The sequence below is a fragment of the Heptranchias perlo genome, chromosome 35 (genome assembly GCF_035084215.1).
Source record: "Heptranchias perlo isolate sHepPer1 chromosome 35, sHepPer1.hap1, whole genome shotgun sequence".
NCBI classification, from domain to species: Eukaryota; Metazoa; Chordata; class Chondrichthyes; order Hexanchiformes; family Hexanchidae; genus Heptranchias; species Heptranchias perlo.
Genome location: NC_090359.1, coordinates 11,369,562 through 11,397,144, shown reverse-complemented (window position 1 = coordinate 11,397,144; position 27,583 = coordinate 11,369,562). Strand labels below are relative to the sequence as shown.

General features: G+C 43.6%; 1 protein-coding gene and 1 non-coding gene across 2 annotated transcripts in view; one reads left to right on the top strand and one right to left on the bottom strand.

The window, feature by feature from the left end:
- The window catches only part of LOC137302345 (zona pellucida sperm-binding protein 3-like), a 1,023,493-nt gene that overhangs the window by 317,904 nt on the left and 678,006 nt on the right, over nt 1-27,583 (top strand). The window lies entirely within an intron of this gene.
- trnah-gug (transfer RNA histidin (anticodon GUG)) lies at nt 6,483-6,554 on the bottom strand. The gene has a single exon. It is a non-coding gene; the product is annotated as a tRNA-His (tRNA).

The window sequence follows — 27,583 nt, the reverse complement described above, 5'->3', positions numbered from 1 at the left end:
TACGAGGACACCCAGATCCCTCTGTACCGCAGCATTTTGTAGTATTTCTCCATTCAAATAATATTTTGCTTTTGTATTTTTCCTCCCAAAGTGGATGACTTCACATTTTCCCACATTATATTCCATCTGCCAATTTTTGCCCATTGGCTTAACCTGTTAATATCTCTTTGCAGACACTTTGTGTCCTCATCGCAACTTGCTTTTCCACCTATCTTTGTATCATCAGCAAATTTGTCCACAAGACACTCTGTTCCTTCATCCAAGTCATTGATATATATTGTAAATAGTTGAGGCCCCAGCACTAAGCACTGCAGCACCCCACTGGTTACAAATTGCCATTTTGAAAATGACCCTTTTATCCCGACTCTTTGTTTTCTGTTAGTTAGCCAATCCTCTATAGATGCCAGTTTATTACCCCCAACACCATGAGCTCTTATCTTGTGCAGTAATCTTTTATGTGATACATTATCGAATGCCTTTTGGAAATCCAAATATACTGCATCCATTGGTTCCCCTTTATCCATCCTGCCCGTTACTTCCTCAAAGAACTGTGATAAATTTGTCAGACATGATTTCCCCTTCGTAAAACCATGTTGACTCTCCTGGATTGTATCATGTATCTCCAAATGTCCTGCTACTACTTCCTTAATAATGGATTCTAGCATTTTCCCAATGACAGATGTTAGGCTAACTGGTCTATAGTTACTTGCTTTCTGTCTCACTCCCTTCTTGAATAGGGTTGTTACGTTTGCGGTTTTCCCATCTGCTGGGACCTGACTAGAATCAAGTGAATTCTGGAAGATTACAACCAATGCATCCACTATCTCTGTAGCCACTTCCTTTAAGACCCTTGGCTGCAAGCCATCAGGTCCAGGGGACTTGTCAGCCTTTAGACCCATTAGTTTACCTAGTACTTTTTCTCTAGTGATAGTGATTGTTTTTAGTTCCTCCCTCCCCTTTGTCCCTTGATTTTCTACTATTATTGGTGTATTATTAGTGTCTTCTACTGTGAAGACAGATACAAAATATCTGTTCAATTCCTCTGCCATTTCCTTGTTTTCAATTATTATTTCCCCGGTCTCATCCTCTAAGGGACCAATGTTTGCTTTAGCTACCCTCTTCCTTTTTATATACTTGTAGAAGCTTTTACTGTCAGTTTTTATATATCTTGCTAGTTTACTCACATAATTTATTTTCTCCCTCTTTATTATCTTGACCATGAGACCCACCCGCTACTCCGTCAGCCCTATTCCCACCAAACTGCTGAACCCCAACTTCCCTTCCTGGCCCTCATGTTATCTGATATTGTTAATGGTTCCCTCGACTCAAGTTCTGTCCCCTTCCCCTTCAAATCTGCCATCATCACCCTCCTCCTCAAAAAATCCATCATTGACCCTCTATCATTGCAAACTATCACCCCATCTCCAACCTCCCTTTCCTCTCCAAAGTCCTTCAACGTGTTGTCGCCTCCCAAATCCGTGCCCATCTTTCCTGCAAAATTATGTTTGAATCCCTCCAATAAGGTTTCGGCCCCTGCCACCGGAGTGAAACGGCCCTTATCAAAGTCACAAATGACATCCTCTGTGACCGTGGTGAGCTATCCCTCCTCATCCTTCTCGACCTGTCTGCAGCCTTTGACACGGTTGACCATTCTCCTCCAAAGCTTCTCCTCCGTAGTCCAGCTGGGTGGGACTGAGCTCGCCTGGTTCCATTCCTATCTATCCAGTTGGAGCCAGGGAAACACCTGCAATCGCTTTTCTTCCCATTCCTGCAACATTACCTCTGGAGTCCCCCAAGGATCTATCCTTGGCCCCCGCCTATTTCTCATCGACATGTTGCCCCTTGCGATATCATCCGAAAACACAACGTCAGGTTCCACATGTACGCTGACAACACCCACCTCTATCTCGCCACGAGTCTCGACCCCTCCACTGTCTCTGATTTGTCACACTGCTTGTCCAACATCCAGTAATGGATGAACAAAACATTCCTCCAAATAATAATTGGGAAAAGTGAAGCCATTGCGTTCGGTCCCCACCACAAGCTCTGTTCCCGAGCCACCGACTCCATCCCTCTCCCTGGCCACTGTCTGAGGCTGAACCAGACCCCAACCTTGGCGTCCTATTTGATCCTGAGATGAGTTTCCGACACCATATCCCCTCCATCACCAGTACCGCCTACTTCCACCTCTATAATATCGCATGCCTCCGCCCCACCTCAGCTCATCTGCTGCTGAAATCCACATCCATGCCTTTGTTTCACTAGGCTCGACTACTCCAAAGCTCTCCAGGGCAGCCTCCCATCTTCCACCCTCTATAAACTTGAGCTCATCCAAAACTCTGCTGCCCACATCCAAATTCACAACAAGTCCTGTTCACTCATCACCCTTGTGCTCGCTGAGCTACATTGGCTCCTGATCGTAAAATTCTCATCCTTGTTTTCAAAACTCTCCATGGCCTCGCCTCTCCCTATCTCTGTAACCTCCTCCCTCTCCGTTTCTCTGTAACATCCTCCCTCTCCCTATCTCTGTAACCTCCCCCCTCTCCCTATCTCTGTAACCTCCTCCGCCCGACACCCATCCGAGATCTCTGCGCTCCTCCAGTTGTTGCTCCTTGCGCATCCCCAAGTTTCACCACTCCACTATTGGCGGCCGTGCCTTCAGCTGCCAAGGCCCTAAGCTCTGGACTGATCCAATATTGCCCAAGATCAATTTCTGTCCCATGTTTTCTGAAAAGACAATAGGCTATCCTGAAATGTTCACAGTCCATTTGTTGAATCCAAAACTCTGCTGCCCATATCCGAACTGACACTAAGTCTTGTTCTCCTCTTCAGATGGATCTTCTAAACTCCTTGCTAAAATAAGCATTGATCTTAATGTCTTGTTTTGCGGTATGTTCTAGATTGTTCCAGGTCAGCATTGTAATAATTCGGGGGAGTTGAAAAGTGGGATCATTATATCAAATCTAGATATTTATCACAGCCCCGCCCCTCAAACATTCAAACCACCGTTCAGGAGGAGAACCCCTCTGCTCGCTGACCGACATTGGCTCCCAGTCCACCAACATCTCAAATGTTAAATTCTCATCTTCGTGTTCAAATCCCTCCATGACCTCGCCCCTCCCTATCTCTGGAACCTCCTCCACCTCTCCAACTCTCCGATATCTCTGAGCTCCTCCAATTCAGGCCTCTTGCGCATCCACGATTTTCATCGCTCCACCATTGGCGGCCGTGCCTTCAACCGACTGGGCCCAAAGCTCTGGATTTCCCTCCCTAAACCTCCCCGCCTCTCGACCTCTCTCTCCTCCCTTAAGACACTTAAAACCTACCTCACCTGTCCCAATATCTCCTTATGTGGCTCCGTGTCACATTTTGTTTGATGATCGCTCCTGTGAAGCGCCTTGGGACGTTTTACTCCGTTAAAGGCGCGATAAAAATGCAAGTTGTTGTTGTTGTTGGGGTGGAGAAAGGGTTTTCTTTCTTTTTATGACTCTTTTCTATCTCTCTATTTCTTTCCTTTCTCGGACTCTGTTTTCCGGGTCTGTTTACTGACACACATTACAATCTGTGTCACTCGGTGTCTAACAATGTGAGGCAATGTGTTTTATTCCCGCTGTGTTATCTCTCTGGCGGTTTGCTGATAAATGTTTAACTCGCGGCCTGTTCCCGTTAATGGTCACAAGCAGTAACAGACAGACAGAGCGTGTCTGACCGCCCTGAGATGTGGAAAAGGCATCAGTTTAGGACAAATGCATCAAATCAAATGTTCATCGGGCACCGAGAGAGACAAAAACCAGAGAGAAAGGCAGAAGGAAATAGAGAAATAAAAGCGAAATACAGACATCCTTGATGTCTCTCCATTCCATCCCCAACCGTTCAGTGTCGGTTAAAAATGTCAGCAGAAGTAAATGCTCGAGAATCGAACCAAAGAAGAAGAAACAAAATAACCCAAAGACTGCCAAAACCCAAGATCGAATGAGGGACCTTTGGATCTTCAGTCTAACGCTCTCCCAACTGAGCTAATTCAGCCCCACATCAAACTGGTCTTTGGGTCATCCTCTTGGAATAAAATATAACCCCGGGTGGAATTGCCCCTCCCGCTCATTCCTCACTTCGGGAGAATGAGACCGACCATCAAGGAGAGATTTTCTGATCCTGTCGTTGAATCTCATTTATATTAAACATTCCTTGAACTCTCTGCCGGGGGGATTCAGAGCTGGGGTTCGCCATGAACCAGCTTCCCCTCAATTCCCAGCTTTATCAGTGAATCGACCAACAAACGCTCGAGAGAGCTCAGGTTATATTAATAATAAAAACAGAAAATGCGGGAAACACTCAGCAGGTCAGGCAGCATCTGTGGAGAGAGAAACATCCTTTCAGGTCGATGACCTTTCATCAGAACTCTCTCCACAGATGCTGCCTGACCTGCTGAGTATTTCCAGCATTTTCTGTTTTTACTTCAGATTTCCAGCATCTGCAGTATTTTGCTTTTGTTTCACAGCTTGTATTAATGTTCTGCTGATGATATCTTAATATTATCTTGTTTTTGGGCCACTTTAATCAGGTTCATGGACAAATTCTTTCATCATCCCTTCTCCCAAAACGCTTCTCTCTCTCATTCATTCTTTTCTCCTTTCAATCCAGAAGAGGGCGGGAATCAGAGCTCACCCCCCGAACCCTCCGCACACAGACCCCCGTCTACCACTCCGTGTGATCCAAGAGACAATTCAATACATTACACTCTGTATAAAGACAGAAAGCTGACACATCAGGGGAGATCGCACGGTGTTGGACACGGAGTGAAATAAACTGAAGTGTTTATAAAAAGTTACAGATCACAACACGTGTCTCTGTCTCTCTCCGCCATCCCGGCCTGTGCTCTGTTATCTGATCTCACTCAATGTGTTCCTGATCATTTTCATCAACATCTTTGAATGTGGCAGCACAAGTTGGTGAAACCGTTAAAACAGCATCCGGTTCCTTGGCTTAATAATAGAGAAATACAGCACAAAAGCAAGGAAGTTATGTTGAACGTTTATAAATCATTGTTCAGACCTCATATGAAGTATTGTGTCCAATTCTGGGCACTATAATTTATTAAGGAGGTCAAGGTCTTGGAGAGGATGGAGAGGAGATTTCCCAGAATTTTACCAGGGATGGGGTTTAGTTGTGTGGAGAGACTCGAGAACCTGGGATTGTTCTGCTTCGAGCAATGAAGGTTAAGGGTAGAAGTAATCCACGTGTTCAAAATTAAGAGGGGTTTTGATCGAGTAAATAAGGAGAAACTTCACCCACTGGCGGGAGGGTCGGCAACCAACGGACGCAGATTTAAGATAATGGGCAAAAGAACTAGAAGGAAATACGGAGATTTTTTTTTACACAGCGAATTGTTATGATCTGGTACGCACTGCCTTAAAGGATGGTGGAGCTCGATTCAATCGTAACTTTAAAAGGAGAATTGGATAAATACTTGAGTATCTCTCCACAGATACTACCTGACCTGCTGAGTGTGGCCAGCAGTTTCTGGGTTTATTTTTGAGCTTTCACTGGAGCAGTTTTCCTGACAACCTGCAACTTGCCTCAAGGACGCAGCTTCAAGCACAACTTTCTTGTGCTCTTCTCACACACAAGATCGCACTTTACTTTCCAACACACGCGCTTTAAAATCTGCCGTTTCTGCACACAGCGTCCTGCGGCATGAGAATTTGAAAGACCTTTCGCTGATGGCCGGTAATCGCTCCCTTTTCCCCACTGGCACTCTTTACATTTATCCTCTACTCGATTCAATCGCATGTTTCAACAGAACTATTAAGATCAAGGCGGAACACTTCCGATCTTACTGCACCGCCCCAACTTGCCAAATGTGAACCTTTCAACCGCCATTCACAGCTCTGCAGCGCTGCCCGTCGCTCACGCAACTCAACTGGTGAGAGAAAAGAGCCAACAAGCATCAAAACAAAAAACAGTTCTTCAGTTACCATCCCCTGGATCACAAGATTCCCCAAGTAAATTTCGTGAACAATCGGGCGGCTGTCTTTCCAGAGACCAGCCCTGCTTTCGTCGTGTTTCTCTGTCGAGCGGTCACGCAGATCGAAATGTATCGACTGGTTTCAAGGCACAAATGAACATTGGTGCGAATGGGACATGTGTCCAATAGAAACAGCGGTCGGTCGGAGCAGAACAAACTTAAAGGCGTGAGATCGGGAAAGTGAATGTTAGAGTCGGCAATGCCGCAGGAAAGTGTCCATGAAATGGAAGGAGGAAAGGAAAAGCGGCCGATTGACTGTGGAAGGAAGAAAAAGCTGGGAGAAGAGGCGGGTTTGAACTGTGGAACATCAAGTACAGGCATGTGAGAGTGCTGGGATTTGAAGGAATGGATAGATTTTCGCCACCAACAAAAAATATTTCTTATATATATTAAAGATTGAAATATTGCTGCATTCTCTCAGTATGTGTGGCAGAGGATAAAAGAGGTGAGAAAGTTATGCCGTGACTCGGATTCGAACCGAGGTTGCTGCGACCACAACGCAGAGTACTAACCACTATACGATCACGGCGCCACACCTCAGCTGTTGTTACAAGACCCGAACCACAGCAATAAGCAGCGCCTCAAATTGTTGCAGAATAGCGGTCCAGCCCCTCCCACGGCCCATCCTTTCAATATCCACCCAGCAATTTCACCAGCGCTGGTTTCATCAACTTGTGCTTCTTTTTGAATTGTTCTCGGTATTATCTGTCCTGATCCTTCACTTGGCCCACGAGAATCCTAGAATCATAGAAAGGCTACAGCACGGAAGGAGGCCATTCGGCCCATCGAGTCCCCGCCGGCTCCATGCAAGAGCAATCCAGCTGGTCCCACTCACCCGCCCTTTTCCGGTTGCAATTCTTTTCCTTTCAAGTACTTATCCATTTCCTTTTGAAGGCCATGATTGAATCTGCCTCCACCACCCCCTCGGGCAGTGCATTCCAGATCCTAACCACTCGCTGTGTAAAAAAGTTTTTCCTCATTTCACCTTTGGTTCTTTTGCCAATCACGTCAAATCTGTGTCCTCTGGTGCTTGACATTTCCACCAATGGGAACAGTTTCTCTCTATCGACTCTGTCTGTCCCCTTCATGATTTTGAATGTCTCGATCAAATCTCCTCACAACCTTCTCTGTTCCAAGGAGAATAACCCCAGCTTCTCCAGTCTGTCCACGTAACGAAAGTCCCTCATCCCTGGAATCATTCTTGTAAATCTCTTCTGCACCCTCTCTCAGGCCATCAGATCTTTCCAAAAGTGCGGTGCCCAGAACTGGACACAATGCTCCAGTTGTGGCCAAACCAGTGTTTTACAAAGTTTCATCATGACTTCCATAATTTTTTACTCGATGCCTCTATTTATAAATTCCAGGATCCCGTATGCTTTTTAATCGGCTTTCTTAACCTGCCTTGTCACCTTTAACGATTTGTGCACATATACCCCCAGATCTCTCTGTTCCTGTACCTCTTTTAGAGTTGTGCCCTCTAATTTATTTTGCCTCTCCTCGTTCTTCCTACCGAAATGTATCACTTCACATTTTTCTGCGTTAAATTTCATCTGCCACGTGTCCGCCCATCCCACCAGCCTGTCTATATCCTCTTGAAGTCTATCACTATCCTCCACCACCCTTCCAGCTTTTGTGTCATGTGCAAATTTTGAAATTATACCCTGAACACCCCAGTCCAAGTCATTAATATATATCAAGAAAAGCAGTGGTCTCAGCACCGACTACACGGCATCTACAAATTTGTCCAATGCCCCGAGAGTGAAGCGGGATCACTTTTCACTCGTAAACCAGCAACCCTGATGTTAAAATCATCTGCCGGAGAAAGACGTGATTTCAGCGCGGTGACACTGGGCCAGAGTAAAGTTCAGTTAATGTGATTGCCGAGTGGCGAGGGAGTCAAAGGATATGGGGAAAAGGCGGAAAAGTGGAGTTGAGGTAAAAATCAGATCAGCCATGATCTCATTAAATGGCGGAGCAGGCTCGAAGGGCCAAATGGCCGACTCCTGCTCCAATCGCTTATGGTCTTATGGTGGTGAGAGGGTGGATTTGGAACTCCTGTGCGGCTGCTTTGCGCAGGTAACACGACTTGTTACAAACTAAACCATTAATTCACCGAGCTAAAGTTTGAGGTTGCAGCGACAAGAACCTGATTACATTAATTACAGGAAATTAATGAAACTCTGTGAAAGATGAATAATTGTTGTAATCGCCATTGATCAACCGATAACTTTCTGCTGCAGACTGACAGAAACACTGACATGGACACTGGGTGACAGAGAAACTTTAATCAGTTTCAACAACAACAACTACAAATACAACGTCCATTTATATCGCACATTTAACGTAGCAAAACGTCCCAAGGGGCTTCACAGGAGCTTTTTTAAACAATATTTGACACCGAGCCACAGAAGGAGATATTAGAAGCAAAATACTGCGGATGCTGGAAATCTGAAATAACAACAGAAAATGCTGGAAATACTCAACAAGTCAGGCAGCGTCTGTGGAGAGAGAAACAGAGTTAACGTTTCAGGTCGATGACCCTTCGTCAGAAATGGAAAAGGTTGAAGATTAAACCTCTCTGTCCTCGGCCTCTTACACTGTTCCAATGAAGCTCAACATAAGCTCGAGAAACAGCACCTCATCTTTCGATCAGGCTCTTTACAACCTTCTGAACTCAACATTGATTTCAATAACTTCAGATCATAAACACTGCTCACATTTTTTTTCGAACAGCAAGTGCTGGTTATGGTGCTAATGTTGCCGTTTACAGCTCCTCTAGACCCATCTTTTGTTTCTTTACTTGTCCCATTACCACCCTCCTTGCCTTGCACCATCATTCCTTTTATTATTTAATCACTCCTGCCCTCCACCCTATCAGAGACCTTCCCTTTTGTTCTTTCCTCCCCTCCCCTTCCTCCCCCATCCCTTTTCCTGACTCTGTACTTGCTTAAAAACTGTTTAATCTTCAACCTTTTCCAGTTCTGACGAAGGATCATCGACCTGAAATGTTAACTCTGTTTCTCTCTCCACAGACGCTGCCTGATTTGCTGATTATTTACAGAATTTTCTGTTTTTATTTCAAATTTCCAGCATCCGCAGTATTTTGCTTCGAATATCTCCTTCTGTGGCTCGGTGTCAAATTTTGTTTAAAATCTCCTGTGAAGCGCCTTGGGACGTTTTGCTACGTTAAAGGAGCTTTATAAATGCTCCGGGGAGAAGAGGCGCGGGGGCAAGTGCTCTGAGTAACATGTGGCGCCGTGATCGTATAGTGGTTCGTACTCTGCGTTGTGGTCGCAGCAACCTCGGTTCGAATCCGAGTCACGGCATAGTGCACTTTGCCCCTTTTGTTCTCTGCCAATAAAATGCAGTAATAAATCAATCTTTAATACTTGAAATAAATATTTTTTGTTGGTGGCGAAAACTGATTTACTCCATCCAATTATCCTTCTAAAGTTACAATTGAATCGAGCTCCACCATCCTTTAAGGCAGTGCGTTCCAGATCATAACAATTCGCTGTGTAAAAAAAATCTCCTTAACTCCCTTTTGCCAATTATCTTAAATCTGCGTCCGTTGGTTGCCGACCCTCCCGCCAGTGGGTGAAGTTTCTCCTTATTTACTCGATCAAAACCCGTCTTAATTTTGAACACGTGGATTATTTCTACCCTTAACCTTCATTGCTCGAAGCAGAACAATCCCAGGTTCTCGAGTCTCTCCACACAACTAAACCCCATCCCTGGTATAATTCTGGGAAATCTCCTCTCCATCCTCTCCAAGACCCTGACCTCCTTAATAAATTATAGTTCCCAGAATTGGACACAACACTTCAGATGAGGCCTGAACAAAGATTTATAAACGTTTAACATAACTTCCTTGCTTTTATGCTCTATTTCTCTATTATTAAGCCAAGGAACCGGATGCTGTTTTAACGGTTTCACCAACTGGTGCTGCCACTTTCAAAGATGTTGATGAAAATGATCAGGAACACATTGATAAAAGAGGTGAAGTGAGGTGCGCCGTGACTCGGATCTAAACAGGTTACAGCGACCACCACACAGAGCGCGAACCTTCGTGCGATCATGGCGATGCCCATCAGGTCCGGTCCAACGACAGCAATGTCGCGCAACGCACGATTTTGAAAGGAAGCAGTTTTGGTGATGAGGCTAAAAATAGCAACTCAAATTTTCGTAGTGGTGGGATTCGAGTTCACGCCCCTATGGAGACTGGAGCTTTAATCCAGCGCCTGAGAGCGCTCGGCCACATGGAACTGTGCGTAGCTTTCAGGATCTGGTGACTGGTGAGTGAAATTTGGCTTTCTTGCTGAGTCCAGGATTTTGCACTGAGAGACGAAAACAAAAGGGCTTTCTGGGTAATGTTCATGTGTCGAGGTGGCCGAGTGGTTGAGGTGATGGGCTGTTAATCCATTGTGCTCTGCACGCATGGTTTTCTGTGCCACCCACGCCATTATTGCATTTATCATTTGATGTGTTGGTTCCTTCCGTTTATTCACCAGAAGTCTTGGGTCTCGGTCCAATCCGAAGCCACGGTGGATGAATTTTGCATTGCTCGCTGAACTCTGCTCAAATCAGCAAAGTCCTGATTGCCGCCCGGAGGTGTAAGATGTGAATAACGTGAAGTATCAATCAAAGTGCACAATGACGCACCGGTAAAGCGAGTATCTCCCCACAGATACTGCGATTTCTTGATTTATTCAACTGTTATTTGCGAAATGACCGAATGTGTTTATTTATTTATCTGTACGGGTAAGGAAAGCCCCATTTTGATCATTTCCAGGAACCAGTCAAGTACATAAATTAGTTTGTCAAACTCATAACGACCGCTGGGATTTGCTGATTGAAAATTTCAATGGAAATCGAGACCGTCACTCAGTATTGGAAAAAATATACCCGCTGGGGTTTCGGGGTTGTTACCGGTTTATTTATATCACTGAGGAACCCATTTTAAACTCGGTGAAGGCGCAAATCTAATGATAAGAGTCTGGGTTGGAGAAGGAACTGATTAAAGTGTCAAAGTTAATTACACTGTTTCCATAAACACTGCGCGCCACATCCCTTAAACATTGATTCCTGTTTCTATATAAAACTGGAGAGGGTGTAAATAAAAAGTGCTGAAACCCAGGATTAAATCAGGGACCTTGAGATCTTCAGTCAACCGCTCTCCCAACTGAGCTATTTCAGCACCACCGCAAATTGGACTTTGTGTCATCGTCTTGGAAGAAAATATAACCACGGGAGGAATTGCCCCTCCCGTTCATTCCTCACTTCATATATAAACATCGCACTCAAACACACACCCACAGTTCATATATAAACATCACACTCAAACACCCCCCCCCCCACAGTTCATATATAAACATCGCACTCAAACACACACCCCCACAGTTCATATATAAACATCGCACTCAAACACACACCCCCACAGTTCATATATAAACATCACACTCAAACACACACCCACAGTTCATATATAAACATCGCACTCAAACACACACCCACAGTTCATATATAAACATCGCACTCAAACACACACCCACAGTTCATATATAAACATCACACTCAAACACACACCCACAGTTCATATATAAACATCACACTCAAACACACACCTACAGTTCATATATAAACATCACACTCAAACACCCCCCCCCACAGTTCATATATAAACATCGCACTCAAACACACACCCCCACAGTTCATATATAAACATCGCACTCAAACACACCCCCACAGTTCATATATAAACATCGCACTCAAACACACACCCCCATAGTTCATATATAAACATCACACTCAAACACACACCCCCACAGTTCATATATAAACATCGCACTCAAACACACACCCCCATAGTTCATATATAAACATCACACTCAAACACACCCCCCCACAGTTCATATATAAACATCGCACTCATACACACACCCCCACAGTTCATATATAAACATCGCACTCAAACACACACCCCCACAGTTCATATATAAACATCACACTCAAACACACACCCCCACAGTTCATATATAAACATCGCACTCATACACAATCCCCCACAGTTCATATATAAACATCGCACTCAAACACACACCCCCACAGTTCATATATAAACATCGCACTCAAACACACACCCCCACAGTTCATATATAAACATCGCACTCAAACACACACACCCACAGTTCATATATAAACATCGCACTCAAACACACACCCCCACAGTTCATATATAAACACCGCACTCAAACACACACCCACAGTTCATATATAAACATCGCACTCAAACACCCCCCCCACAGTTCATATATAAACATCGCACTCAAACACCCCCCCCCCCCACAGTTCATATATAAACACCGCACTCAAACACCCCCCCCCCACAGTTCATATATAAACATCGCACTCAAACACCCGCCCCCCACAGTTCATATATAAACATCGCACTCAAACACACACACCCACAGTTCATATATAAACATCACACTCAAACACACACCCCCACAGTTCATATATAAACATCACACTCAAACACACACCCACAGTTCATATATAAACATCACACTCAAACACACACCCCCACAGTTCATATATAAACATCGCACTCAAACACACACCCACAGTTCATATATAAACATCGCACTCAAACACACACATCCACAGTTCATATATAAACATCACACTCAAACACACACCCCCACAGTTCATATATAAACATCGCACTCAAACACACACCCACAGTTCATATATAAACATCGCACTCAAACACACACACCCACAGTTCATATATAAACATCACACTCAAACACACACCCCCACAGTTCATATATAAACATCGCACTCAAACACACACCCACAGTTCATATATAAACATCGCACTCAAACACACACATCCACAGTTCATATATAAACATCGCACTCAAACACACACCCACAGTTCATATATAAACATCGCACTCAAACACACACACCCCACAGTTCATATATGAACGTCACACTCATATATACACTCCCATAGTTAATGAAACAACAGCACACTCATACACACCCAGTTTATATCTACCCAAAGCCCTGTTTACAGTTCGAACTAAAGTCTGAACACTGAAAGGTTAACTGTTTTCCACATACTGTCCGCACTGCTTTTTATTTCCAGCATTGGATTTGCTGCAGTCCGGTAAAGGTATCGGCCCTGGTGGTGAATGCTGCTTCTGACGGATGTCTCGGTGTCCAGGAGCTGGCGGGGATTGGAAAGATCTTGTGTCACACGAAGTGTCTGAAAGGCCCAGAGACACACGAAGGTCCTCAGCGCGCTGCCAACACCTTGTGCTGCAATGTCAGTGTGTCTGATATCAACTTCAAAGGCGGCGTGTTGGGAACACGTTGGGGTCACAGTTTCTTTTTGTACAGAAGTGAAACCGAAATCATTCAAGATGGAATGTTTCCTTTGCTGCATCACAATAAACAATATCTTGTTATAAAGTTTGACTCATTATTTCTCCAGTGTCAGAGGGAGAATTGTCTGATCCCCTCATTTATTTCATGTAACAAACAAACACAAACACACGTGTTCGTTCAGAAACAACCCACAGATTGACACAGAGAGATAAACACAGAGAGAGATACAGACAGTATCGGGAAACACAGGGAAATAGACAAGAGGAATAGAGAAGGACAAAACGGCCTCAATCCAACAGACAGTGACAGGGAGCTGATGGATATCAGTGAAAGCAGGGGACGCGATTGCTGCTTGATTTGGCTCCGTGCCTTCGCCTGTCTTGTCCAATAAACAGGAGATCCTGTGTTCAACTCCCAGCTGGACCTTCTTTGTCCGAGTCTCCTGTGTGATATTTACCTCATTTGTGAATTAAACAACAAGGAGCTTCACAGGAGCGATTTTCAACAAAAAAAAATTCTCACCGAGCCAAATAAGGAGATATTAGGACAGGTGGCCAAAAACTTGGTCAAGGAGGCAGGTTTTCAGGAGCGTCTTGAAGGAGGAGAGGTTTACGGAGGGAATCTCAGGATTCAGGGCACGAAGGGGAGGATGACAGTACCATGAGGAGAGGGAACCGTTAACAATATCAGCTACAGGGAGGCCAGGAAAGTAGGTTGAGGGGGTAGGGGGTAGGAGGTGGGTGTCATGGTCAAGATGAGCTCGGAGAGGGCATGAGGGGAGATAGGAGATAAACTAGAGAAAGTTGCAAGTTCAGGGTTGGGACAGGGGTGAACCGTGGGGGAAGTTTGACTTGGCGGGCTGAGGGAAGGGAGGGAGCGGCAGGTGGACGGATGGTCTCAATCTTAGTGACAAAATAGTCCATGAACTGCTCGCAATTTTTGTGGTGAGGGTGGAGGAGGCAGGGGGTTCAAGAAGACGGTTTATGGTCAAGAAGAGATACCGGGTGTATCTTTACATTCCAGGATGATCCTGGAATAATGAGTAGTTTTCTGTCTCTCTCTGTTTAGGGCTGGTGAATTAGCCCGGGTTTGTTCACAGAGCGATTCTGCGTTTTATTTCTTCCTCATTATTGTGGTTCTGACATCGAGGTGAAGTGTGAGGTTTCTTCAGTCCAGGTTGAAGCCACATGCTAACGATGAGCTCTGCAGCACATTGCAGCCGCATACCCAAGCATCACTTTTCCTGGAACAGCAAGAGGTATCTTTTGGCGTCATATAAATGCTTCCTCCCCGTCAGGGAATTAAACCCCGGACTAAGGCGGGGCAACTCACCATGAAAAGAGAGAAAGAAAGAACGAAAGAAAGACAGAGTCAGTTGTTCGTTGTCTAACAAAGAGATGGAAATGTAAAAGGTTCTTTCAACAGTGGTCCGTGGAAAATTAAATTTACTGTCATCACAGGACTGCAGAAGATCCGTTGGTTGTGGGATCGCTTAGCTCTGTCTGTAGCATGCTGCTTCTACTGTTTGGCAAGTAGTCCTGTGTTACTTTCAGGTTATTGGTGTGTGTATGTTTGTGTGTACATGCCGGTGTGTCTTTGTGTGAGTGTGTATGTAGCTATGAATGTGTGTGTTTGTGTTTGTGTGAATATGTGTCTCACTTTTTCTACCCGTTTCTGAGTGTCTCTCTCTTTCTTTCTTTCTGTCACTTTTTCCCTGTTCCCCACATAATTTTTCTCTGGACCTTGACTAACAAAGAGATAGAAAGTAAGTCTTCTTTCAACAGTGGCATGTGGAAAGTTTTTAAAATAGATTCACTGAAACATACATCCTTTTCATTGCTGTATGTGAGATCTTCCGAGTCTGCTTTCTCATCTGCGCCTCTTCCGAGACATGTCTCTATCTCCGTCTTTTTTCTTTCTGTTTGTCTCTCTCTCTCCGTGGATCGGTCTCTCCCTGTTTCGGGCTGGTGACTCAGACCCGGTCTGTCCACAGCGCAATTCGGCATTTATATTTCTTGCCTGTCATTGTGGTTCTGACATCGAGCTGAAGAGCGAGGCAGAGAGCAGATTTTAAAATCGCTGTGAAATCAAATTGTGGAAGTGGGAAAGGCCGAGTCAGTTTTTCATTGTATTTTCAACATCCAATATTGCAGATAAATGAAAGTGAAGCTTCGAAAGCGGCAATAACCTCCTCATTGGAGAATTGAACCCCGGTCTCCCGCGTAATAAGCGGGGATACTCACCATTATACTAACAAGTAATTGATGCTTAGTGTTACCGTACATTCACCACAGATGCTTCATGTTTTACTGACTCTTTTTGAACTATTAATTGATGACAGTTTTTTTAATTTTCCACGGGCCACTGTCGAAAGACGGAGATACAGAGAGAGACAGGTCTCGGAACAGGCGCAGATGAGAAAGCAGACTAGGAAGATCTTCTCTTTGTTCGATTATGTCCAGAGTAAAATTATGTGGGGAGCGTGGGAGAGAGTGAGAGAGAAAGAAGGAAAAATAGATGCATTCAGGAAAACATAGAAAATGTGAGACACACACAGACACACGCATGCATCGACAGACACATACATACACACAGAAAGACACACCTACACAAAGAAACAGACACACATGCATACATATGAACATACAGTGACTTAGACATACGGAGAGACAGACCATAGGGAATTTGGACGATTTTTTAAATTCTTGCATAGGATGTGGGCATCGCTGGCAAGGCCAGCAGGTATTGCTCATCCCTAATTGCCCTTGAGAAGGTGGTGGTGAGCCTTCTTATTGAACGTCTGCAGTCTGTGTGGTGAAGGTTCACCCACAGTGCTGTTAGATGGGGAGTTCCAGGATTTTGACCCAGCGACGATGAAGAAACGGCGATGTACTTCCAAGTCAGGATGGTGTGTGAATTGAAAGGGACTGTGCAGGTGGTGTTGTTCCCGTGCACCTGCTGTCCTTTTCCTTCTCGGTGGTAGACGTCGTCGGATTGGGAGGTCCTTTCGAAGAAGCTTTAACGAGTTGCTGCAGTGCTTCATGTGGATGGTCCACACTGCAGCCACTTTGCGCCGGTGGTGGAGGGAGTGAATGTTTAAGGTGGATGAGGTGCAAATCAAGCGGGCTGTTTTGTCCTGGATGGTGTCGAACTTCTTGAGTGTTGTTGGAGCTGCACTCATCCAGGCAAGTAGAGAGTATTCCATCACACTCCTGACTTGTGCCTTGTAAATGGTGGAAAGGCTTTGGGGACTCAGGAGGTGAGTCACTCATCACAGAATACCCAGCCTCTGACCTGTTCCTGTAGCCACAGTATTTATGTGGCTTGACCAGTTAAGTTTCCGGTCAATGGTGACCATCAGGATGTTGATAGTGGGGGATTCGGCGATGGTAATGCCGTTGAATGTCATGGGGTGGTGGTTGGACTCTCTCTACTTGGATATGATCATTAACTGGCACTTGTCTGGCGTGAATGTTACTTGCCACTTATCAGCCCAAGCCTGGATGTTGTCCAGATCTTGCTGCATGCGGGCACGGACTGCTTTATTATCTGAGGCGTTGTGAATGAAGCTGAACACTGTGCAATCAATAGCGAACATCCCCACTCTGCTTGCAGGCTTCCTGGCGTAATACACCAATGCGAATCTTTGCACCTTACACCAATCTATATTCCCATCTGATTTCCAGATTGCCATGTGTTTGCCCAATATAGCATTTGGGATTGAATTGTTTTCTGTATCATTTAACCCTTTTTTGGATCTGATTAAGTAAGTAACAAACCTCCATACCTACTACAGGTTATTTCCTTTGGAATCAGATGTTCCTTATAGTCTTTGTTGTCCTGATATAACATTCCCTGTCTGCCTATTTTGTCCTTTAAACACTCCCACGCCGTCCTTTCCGTCTATAAAGAAATAACTCTCCATTCAGGTTAGAATTTAATTAGAAATAACCGAATTTATGTACTGAAAAGGGTTCAGTGGCAACGATTTGTTTTAACATATCCGTCATCGGGGCAAGCATAAAGGTGTTTCGGAGACGCTCTTTCTTATCATTGCTTCAAAAATTAAAAGGCCTTACTTCAATACTTTTAAACACCAGTTGTACGTTAGCATCCCAGTCTCACTCAGTCTCACTGATTACTTTTTTCAACAGAGTTTTAACCGTTCGATTTGTTCTTTCCACCAAGCCTGACACTTGGGATGTGGAATTTCTGTTCAGTCCCTAATATTGTGCCCATTCAGTTCATGACCTAGCGCACAAACCATGCTCCATTATCATTATCAATCACCTCGAACTTGTTCCATCAGAACTTTCGCTGTGGTGAGCATGGTGACATCGCTTCGAGCTGACACATAAAAAAACTAATACAGCGTGTCTGACATTCAGCAATTCAATGTGGCAAATAGAAGTAACGGGTTAGCTACTTCTTCACGGTGGAAAAACCCTTGGGGGCGGGGGAGGAGTCAGCCTGCATAGTAGCAGTTTCAGGCGTGCTGATGAGTCAACAAAACAAAAAAGCGCTTTGAAAAGGTTCAAACTCTAACTTTGTAATTCTCCAAAGCTGCTTTTTATCCTTATTTCTTTTGTTTTTTAAAAAGCTCTGTCCATTTTAACAATGGTAACGTAAATTACAGTAAAAATAAATTCAGACCACACGTCTTTAAAATAAAATCTATAAAGCCAAACACTTGCATGAAAGCACAAAGGTTGTCCTTAAATCTCCCATATTCTGGGGGCACACTCGTAAATTGAAATGAACATACTCTTAAAAACTACAGTCACGCTCTCATAACAATTCCAAGTACCTGAATCATTCTCAATCAATCAAGTCATAATGCCTCTCATCCACCTTAAAATATTGTTTCCTTGTTATGGGTTGATTAATTCAAAAGTGCCATATTTTATGTGATAATCCCAAGTCGCGAACTAGAGATTGTTCACATAATTTACATAACCAGATTTGTAAAGTGGCCACCAATGCAAAAGTGGTAGCCATAATTTGATTACTTGCTCAGACACGCAGTCTGTAAACTCAGGTTTCAGACCAAGTAACGAACGGACGCAATATCATAAAAATATAACACATATGTGCATACATAAAAAGAAAACAATTAATAAACTTAAGACAGCATATGCCAAATTGCATTTAGTTCTGAGACAGCTGCTGAATGAAACAGCAGAAAGCAGGATACACATTTAAAGGGATAGTGCATGAAACAAAAAAGGAAGTCTGTTCGTCTTTTACTTCAATCCTGTTTACTCACAGCAATGTTAAGCTCTGATGTTTGCTGTCGGCTTTCAAATTCTTTCTCTTCCTAAATCTGTTCTTACTCTTCGCATATCTAACAATGGAATTTTTACATAACTGCTTCACAGCCTCTGTTTGTTGTGAAAAGGCCAATAAAAACTTCTCGGCCTTCTGCACAATGCATTGCCTTCCTCTCCGTTGAACAAAGGAAGGCGTGTAATGGCATAGAGTACACGCGGACGGAGCATTAGGGAACTCGTCGAAAGTCCCAGCAAATTTCTGCGCTGCTGAATCATTACAACTGCCTTTTTCATTCTTGTAACCTCCAGGCCATCTTTACACTTCTCGTACTTTCCCTTTTCACTCTCAGTTTTGAATCTGTCCCTTTCTACTGAGCTCTAAATGCTTCCGAACAAGCTCCTGCTGCTTGTTGGTCCACAATCGTATCTTTAAATTGCTGGATTTCCTCCTGTGCTGCTATTTCTAAGTATTTCTGCGTATTTTCTTTTTCCTTTAACAATTTCATTGAACATTTCAGTCTGTCGGACAGGGCTTTTGTCACAGTAAACATTCCGTGTATTACAACGGTCTCAGTCTTGTCCTTCTTAAGGAGCTCCACTAGTTCGTCTAGCGAATCGGTTTTTCCCATAAGATCTCCAACCTTTAGGAGTCCGCCGCCATATCGGGCAGGGTATTCATCTACATATGCTCCTAACTGGTCCAACTTTCACATATCCGAAATGAACGTATTTATTCCTCCTATTATCATAGTTTAATCCGGGAGTTGGCCGTATTGGCCTTGGAGGGAGTGCAGCGTAGGTTTACTGGAATGATACCCGGACTTCAAGGGTTAAGTTAGGAGGCGAGATTACACAAATTGGGGTTGTATTCTCTAGAGTATAGAAGGTTAAGGGGTGATCTGATCGAAGTTTATAAGATATTAAGGGGAACAGATAGGGTGGATAGAGAGAAACTATTTCTGCTGGTTGGGGATTCTGGGAGCAGGGGGCACAGTCTAAAAATTGGAGCCAGACTTTTCAGGAGTGAGATTAGAAAACATTTCTACACACAAAGGGTTGTAGGAGTTTGGAACTCTCTTCCGCAAACGGCAATTGATGCAAGCTCAATCGCTAAATTTAAATCTGAGATAGATAGCTTTTTGGCAACCAAAGTTATTAAGGGATATGGGCCAAAGGCAGGTATATGGAGTTAGATCACAGGTCAGCCATGATCTTATCAAATGGCGGAGCAGGCACGAGGGGCTGAATGGTCTACTCCTGTTTCTATGTTCCCAGATTGGACCTTGAAACAATTACTAGTCTTAGCTATCACCGCGGTGCACCAAAATGTTCGGAGAATTCCTTCCTTATCCTTTTCACAGATTCGTAAATCTAGAAACAGCAATATGTCCGATAATTAACTTCATTTATTCTTGTTTCAAACTATTAATCTTCAAACTCCATACAGATTGGTGCACATTTAGCATTACGTGTAAAACCATCTGTGCATTTCTATGAGAAATCGCGTGCATGGCTATTCCAAGCCTAATCATGTTACCTGGTCCTGAGGATAGGCAAATGTTCCAACTGAGTGAAACATGGCATCTCTTTTTTGTACCATTGTCTTTTATCGCCTAGTTCCTGCGGGATTCAAAAGCTCATGGGCGTTTTATGACCGTTAGCTGTTTGATCAGATTGTTGGACAGGCATGAAGAGCCCCATGTCTTCTCATACCACACCGTTACTTCCTATCATTGCTTTTCCCGAGCCATAGCTTTGTTGTACAAACCTTTGATGTTATGCTCTACATTAGAGGAACCTATTCTCTTTTTGTACTGCAGTAATTCCCAATCTTGCTTTTAAAAGCCTATGTGTTTTAACCTAACAACACTTTTAGCTCCATATTATCCAACTAGCTTTGTAAAATAATCTACATGTCCCTAACCTTTCAGTAGAATGTTTTAAACGCTGAAATTCATCCTCTCCAATGTTATCAGCGTCATTGAGGGGAAAAGACAGGATTTGCGAGCATCAGTTTAAACCAATTCTGTTATGTAAGCTATTCTGTGAGAATAATGTAAAAACATATGTATATTCTTACAACTTTAGTTGGTTCAACTGCACTTCTACCCCTGCAGGCACTTGGTGTCCCCAAGCCTTAAAGTTTGCCGACCTGCATTGCGTATCGCAGGACTTAGAAGATGGGTGTCTATCCCTGCTGAGAAACAGACAGAGAGCGACAGAGAGACAGACAGTGAAAGACAGAGAGCACTTAGTATTGGGACAAGGGTGAAATGTACCTGTGTAAATTTCTCATGAAATGTTTTGACTCCTTGAACTTTGCAACTCGCAATGAACTCTGAAACCGTCTGACTCACATCGTTAGAAATTCCAAGGCAATGCGCAAATAGGTCAATCGACTCTGTGGCACAATGGATACCTCGTTGGACGTTGAGTTAGTAGTTGATAGACATTCAAAGATTGTGGGTTCGACTTACACCACATTTGTATTTCATGTTTTGTCGTCGAGACGCTGGACAGCGAACTTTTTTAACAAAAACACGTGCTTCACTGTTGTCGTTCAGGGAAGTGAAACTGCCGCCATTACATTTCCTGTTATATCACTCGCTAAAGTCCCACCCGACTTCCTCGATACTTAGTTCTGTCTGAACTGGATTCACGAGCCATTCTCAATAACAAGCCTCTCCATCTATTCGGGGGATTCATCAAAAACAGATTTTTAAAATGGTCAAACCAAAGTGAATCCCATTCCAATTTCTGCACGCTATCTCCATTGCGTCTCACTGCCCGCCTGTACATTATAAACTACAGGAAATAACGATCACTTCAGGATATTTAAACACATCTTGATGAAACTCTTTGAATGGGACCAAGTGCACCTCCAAGCCTCAGTCACGCGCTGAAATCCACCTGGGATTTTGTGACACTTCACCCAGTCTGTTCGTCTGAACACGGAGACGGATGGAGCGCTGGCGGGGATGGAACATGCGAGGAAACCGCATTAGATACAGACAAAGGAGAAAAGGGGAAACGGGAGAAATTAGAAAAACAGCAATTCGGCATAATTAAACTGAGTATAAAACCCTGAGAAATATAGAAGGAAGGGGGGAGTGATGGAAGAGGGCCGCAGGTAAGAAAATTCTGGAGACTGCTGTCCCTGAACCTGCATTTAATTCCCTCTCTGTAGTTTTCAACTTTATTGCGATTAAAACTACAGGGAGGGAATTAAATATGTTGATATGAAGCGTGCTGCAGAAATTGAAAAAACTAATTATGAAATGTAACTTCGTGTGCGGTCTCGAGAATGAGGGGATGATGCCTTTTAAATTGCCTAACATTTTACTACAGAGAGGGCTCTAAACACAGAGAGAGTGAACTGCTAAAAACGGAGTGAATTATAAAATAGATTGAGGACTTTAAAACGGGAATTTGGTGAGAGTGGGAGTTCACTATTAAGTAGTGGGTAAGAAGCACTGAAGTGTGCTTATATCAAACTGAAATTTAACTTAGTTTTCTAACTTTAAAAAAGCAAGTCAAGTTGGCAGTTAATTCCCAATCAATTGTAAGCAGATTAGGTGTTAATTATTGTGTGGCTAGGGGTTGTTGACTGCTATAATCTACTGTATCATAGTATCATGGTTTCATAGCTTAGTACAGCACAGATGGAGGCCATTCGGCCAATCGTGCCTGTGCCGGCTCTTTGAAAGAGCTATTCAATTAGTCCCACTCCCTTGCTCTTTCCCCATTGCACCGTAGTTTTTTCCCTTCAAGTATTCATCCAATTCACTTTTCAAAGTTAATATTAAAATTGCTTTCTCCACCCTTCCAGGCAGTGTATTCCAGCTCATTACAACTCGCTGCGTAAAAAAAAATGATTCCTCATGTCGCCTCTGGTTCTTTTTCAAATCACCTTAAATCTGTGTTCTCTGTTTACAGATCCTACTGCACTGGAAACAATTTCTCCTTATTTACTCTATTAAACTGTTCATGATTTTGAACACCTCTATCAAATCTCCCCTTAAACGTCTCCACTCTAAGAGAGCAAACCCAGCTTCTCCAGTCTCTCCATGTAACTGAAGTAACTCTTCCCTGTGCCATTCTAGTAAATCTCCTCTGCACCCTCTCTAAGGCCATGGTGTCATTCCTAAGGTTTGTTGTCTGGAATTGAACACAATACTCCATCTGAGACCTAACCCGTGATTTATAAAGGTTTAGCGTAACTTCCTTGTTTTTGCACTCTATGCCTCTATTAATAAAGCCAAGGATCCCATATTTTTTTTCATCAGCCTTCTCAACTTCAAAGATTTGTGTACGTACACCCGCAGGTCTCTCTGTTCCTGCACTCCCTTTAAAACTGTACCATTTAGTTTATATTGCCTCTCCTCATAATTCCTACCAAAATGTATCACTTCACACTTCTCTGCATTAAGTTTCACCTGACATTAATCTGCCCATTTCACCAGTCTGTCTATGTCCTCCTGAAGTCTGCTATTATCCCTCACATTGTTTATTCCATTTCTGAGTTTCGTGTCACCTGCAAAATTTGAAATGAAACCCTGTGTGTCTGAAATTGTATCTATTAGAGAGTAAATCTGCAAGACCACAGAGAGCTTGAAGCACAGAGAGTGAACTTCTAATCGGAGTGAATTGCAAAACAGTGAGGATATTAAAACATGATTTCGGTGAAGGTTGGAATTAGCTGCAGATGGCAAGGAGGCGCTAAGTCATATAAACCAAGGGACAACAGTAAATAAGTAAACATAAAAATAAATAATCAGAGTAATTAAGAAAATCTCAGGGGATAAAATGAACTAAGTAGAGGATTAAAGGGATCCGAATTCCATTGAATAAAAATCTGCCATAAATAAATAATAAATAGCAGTTAAGTGGATACTAAACTAAAGCTTATATATATAATATATAATATATATAACATAAGTAGTTAGGCTTTTAAGTAACAGATGGGACCCGTTGTCTACAGTTCCTGTGCCATGTGGGAATTACAGGACGCTCCATGTGTTCTGGATAACGATGTGTGCAGGAAGTGTCTCTGGCTGCTCGAGCTCGAGGTCAGGCTCTCTGAGCTTGAGGAGCAGCTGGAGTCACTGCAGGGCATTCGGGAGGCTGAAAGTTCCTTGGATCGCAGGTTCCAGGATAAGGTCACCCCGCAGCCACAGAGTTCAGGAGATCAGAACGTGGGTGGCCATCCAGCAAGATAGGAAGTGGCAGGCAGTGCAGGAATCCTCCGGGAATGTGGCGCTAACAAACCGGTTTTCAGTGCTGAATACCGGTGAGCGTGACACCTCGAAGGAGGGCAGTCCAGAGCAAATCCCCGGCACCAAGGGGTAAATGACTGCACTGGGGGTCATAGCAAAGGTTAGAAATGCAGTGGTCATAGGTGATTCAATAGTCAGCGGGATAGATAGTCGCTTCTGCAACCATGGACGCGAGACTTGCATGGAGAGTAGATTCCCTGGTGCAACTGTAAAGGAAATAACGGAACGGGTGCAGAGCATTCTGTGGGGGGAAGGGAAACTGCCAGAATTCGTGGTCCATGTTGGAACCGAAGACATTGGAAGGAAAAGGTCGAGGTCCTGCAGTCAGAGTTTCAGGAGCTAGGGAGGAAGTTAAAGACTAGAACCTCAAATGTGGCATTCTCTGGATTGCTCCCAGTGCTATGTTCTAGTGAGTACAGGAGCAGTCAGATAAGGCAGCTGAATGAGTGGCTGGAGAAATGATGCAGAAAGAGGGGCTTCAGATTCCTGGGGAATTGGGACCAGTTCAGGGGCAGGGCGGATCTTTACAAGATGGATAGGTTGCACCTCAACTGAGCTGGGACCAATGTCTTCATGAGGAGGTTAACTAGTGCTGTGGGGGAGGGTGTTAACTAATTTGTCAGCGGGAGGGGCAGCAGGATGAGCAGTGGAGAGGATAAACAAATTGCACAGGTGACTGAGAAGACAAACAGAATTAGAATAAAGAGTAGTTTAGAAACAGGAGGGTTCAGACTGGGGGAAATGCGAGGCAGGCTAGGATGGGTTTGGAGTGCATGTGTGCAGTTGCATGGAGCGTGGCAAATAGGTTGATGAGAGGCAGGCACAAATTGCCTCATGGGATTATGATTTGGTGCCAGTAACGGAGACCTGGCTCAAACAAGGGGGGGATTGGTAAAGTAATATTCCTGGCTACAAGGTATTCAGAAAGATGTGGAAGGAAAAAAGAAGCGGAGGTGGTGGCAGTATTGATAAAATGTACTGTTACAGCACTGGAAAGGGATGATGTTCGCAAGGGTTCAAAGGCAGAACCCATTTGGTTAAAATGAAGGAACAATAGAGGAGCTATTGCACTGCTGGGTGTATACTATAGGCCAGCAAATAGTGGTGAGAAGATAGTAAAGCAAATTTTCAGGCAAATTTCTGAAAGATGAACGAACGACAGATGAGTGATAACGGAGGACTTTCATTATCCTAATATCGACGTTGAAGCTAGCAGTGTTAAGTGCAAAGAGGGGGAGGAATTCCTGAAATGTGAACAAGAGAACTTTCTTGATCAGTATGTTTCCAGAAGGAAGCAGTGCTGAATCTGGTTCTGGGGAATGAAGTGGAGCACTAGGATCATGTTTCATTGGGGAGCATTTAGGAAACAGCAATCACAATATCATTAGGTTTAGAATGGTTATGGAATAAGACAAGGAATGATCAAACGTGAAAATAGTCAACTGCAGGAGGGCTAAATTCAATGAGTTGAAAGGGATCTGGCTCAGGTGGATTGGAATCAAATATTGGCAGGTAAAACAGTAAATGGGCAGTAGGAGGCCTTCAAAGAGGAAATAGTTCACTTACATACGAGACAAGTTCCCACGAGCGCCAAAGGAAGGGCATCCAATGTGAGAGCTTTCTGGATTACTAAAAATATAGAGATTGAAATGAAACTGAAAAAGGAGGCTTATTATAAATGCTAGGTTCATAATTCAGTAGGAAACCAAGCTGAATAAAGAAAGTACAGAGGAGAACTGAAAAAGGAACATAGATGTGCAAAGAGAGTGTATGAGAATAGATTAGCGGGTGATATAAAAGGGAGCCTAAAAGTCATTTATAAACATATAAATAGTAAAAGGATAGACAAAGGAAGAGTGGGCCCACTTCGGGACTAAAAAGGAGACCTTTATGTGGAGGCAAATGTTACGCTACTGTTCAAAAAATGGGAGAGGGATCAACCCGGCAACTACATGCCAGTCAGCCTATTAAAGGTGATGGGGAAACATTTAGGGACAATAATTCGAGACAAAATTAGTTGTCACTTGGAAAAATATGGGTTAATAAACGACAGCCAGCACATATTTGTTAAAGCCCAACCCTGTTTCACCAACTTGAAGTAACGAAGAGGATTGATCAAGGTAGTGTGGTTGATATTGTGTATATGTACTTACAAAAGGCATTTGATAATGTACCACATAATAGAATTATTAATAACACCAAAGCCCATTTGATAACAGGGGCAGTGGCAGCGTGAATACGAAATTGGCTAGGAGACAGAAAGCAGAGAATAGTGATGAACAGTTGTTTTACAGGCAGGATGGAAGTATAGAGTGGTGTGCCCCAGTGGTCGGTATTAGGGCCAATGCTCTTTTTGATATATATTAATGACATGGACTCGGGTATTCAGGGCATAATTTCAAAGTTTTCAGATAACACGAAACTCGGAAATGTTGTAAACAGTAAAGAGGATAGTAACAGACTTCGGGAGGACATAGCCAGAATGGTGAAATGAGCAGACACATGGCAGATGCAATTTAACGCAGAGAATCATAGAATCATGGGATATTTCAGCACAGAAGGAGGCCATTTTAGTCCCACATCCCAGCTTTTCCCTATAATCCTGCAAACTAGTCCTCTTCAAGTACAAGCCTTTTAAAAGTTCCAATGGAATTTGCATCCACCACCGATACAGGCATTGCGTTCCAGATCTTAACAACCCTCTGTGTGATTTTTTCCCTCATTTCCCCTTTAGTTCTTTTGCCAATTATTTTAAATCTATGTCCTCTGGTTACCAATCCACTTGACTGAAGAAACAGTTTCTCCCCATTTGCTCTATCAAAACCCCTCATTGTTTTGAATACCTCTATTACGTCTCCCCTTAACCTTCACTGCTCTAAGGAGAACAATCACAGTTTCTCCAATCTCTCCGCGTAACTTAAGTCCCTCATCCCTTGTATCACCCTGGTAAGCCCCAACTGTGCTCTCTCCAAGGCCTTGACATCCTTCCTAAAATGTGCTGCCCAGAATTGTGCAAAATACTCCAGCTGAGGCCTAACCAGTGACTTGTCAAGGTTTAGCATGACCACCAAGTCTTTTTGTATTCAATGCCCCTATTTACAAAGCCAAGTATCCCATACACTTTCTTCACCTGCCCTGCCACCTTCAAAGATTTGTGACTATGCACCCCAGGTCCCTCTGCTCTTGCACTCCCTCAAAATATTACCATTTAGTTTATACTGCCTCTCCATGTTTAAAATTCTACCATTTAATTTGTATTGCCTCTCCTTATTCTTCCCACTAAAATTAATCACATCACATTGCTCTACGTCAAATTTTATCTGCCATTTGTCTGCCCATTTCACCAGTCTGTCTATGTCCTCGGGAAGTCTTTCACTATCCTCCTCGCTGTTTATTTCATTTCAGAGTTTCGTTTTATCTGTCAGCTTTGAAATTATGCTCTGTATACCCAAGTCCAGGTCATTCATATATATCAAACAGAGCAGTGGTCCTAATACCGACCAATGGTTGACACCACTGTAAACTTCCCTCCAGTCTGAAAAACAACCGTTCACCTCTACTTTCTGCTTTCTGTCCCTTGGTCACAGATTCAGGCAGTATTATGTTGGAACTTG